The following is a 1197-nucleotide window of genomic DNA, read 5'->3' on the forward strand; positions in this document are numbered from 1 at the left end:
AGGAGATGGATTGATACGGTGGCTGCGATGATGGGCTCAAGTATAGCAGGGATTGTGGGGCTGGCGCGGGATCGGGCAGTGTTTTGTTCTGCTGTGCATGGGGTCGCTATGAATCGGAAACGACTTGATGGCAGTTAACAACAACAAGATGTACAGGAAGAACTCCCAAATGTCAACTGTCTCGTTTATAAGCTTTGAAACATATTTCTTATAACATAAGTACTTATGCTCAGACATGGATATCTTCAGTGTATTTTTTATTTTTAGCTTTTGGGTTTTCCAATATTTTGTCAGCTATCTAGCATCATTAATATTAAAAGGCTGAGTCTTGGATAATTTGATACCCTGTGACTATAGCATAGCTTAGTACCAACAGCTGAAACTCAACACTGAGGATGAGAGGAAGTTCAGAAACAAGTTATCCCCCTCCCCCACTGCTTCTACCAGAAAGCAATCAGTATTTGGTGTTAAATTAAGAAATTTTAAAATTGGTGTTTTCTGGGATCACTCCCAAAAGAGTAATTCCTATACAGGTAGTCCTCAACTTACAACATTTTTGAGTTACGATGAACCAAACCTTCAACTGTCCATTTTTTACTACATGCAATTTTGCAGTGTGTAATTTTCTGATGTTAACATTTTCAGATTTCCACATATAATGTTTTCCACCTGAAAAGACAAATACTTATCAGATTTATAAAAAATACTGATAATAAAAGGCAATAATAATGAAAACTAAAGAAAAATGAATGTTTGACTTATGTTAGAACTAACTTACGATGGAGTTGTTGGAATGAAATCCTTTCATAAGTCAGGACTGCTTGTATTACAGAAAAGTCTAATTATCTCCATCATCTGTGTGTACTTTTCTCTGGTGAAATTTTAATCATATATAACTTTGTCCATTCTTCCACCTGGAATATATTATTACTTCTAATTCTTAACTCTAATAATGAAAGAAAAACATAACTATGAAGATAAGTTTGATATGCAAAATATGCCCATGATTCAAGAAATGACTGCCTTATATACAACCCCATTCAGGAGCCATCTTTGATCTCCCAAGCTAGGTATCTTCACATTGGTCTGCACTTCTATTACATATACTCTTCTGTACTTACCACATTTCACTACAAGTCTTAATGTTGTACTTATATGCATGTTTTTATGTACTTATGTACTTATATGCATATGTTT

Source organism: Orycteropus afer, unplaced genomic scaffold (genome assembly GCF_000298275.1).
Source record: "Orycteropus afer afer isolate SDZICR_OR568_19922 unplaced genomic scaffold, OryAfe1.0 scaffold00310, whole genome shotgun sequence".
NCBI classification, from domain to species: Eukaryota; Metazoa; Chordata; class Mammalia; order Tubulidentata; family Orycteropodidae; genus Orycteropus; species Orycteropus afer.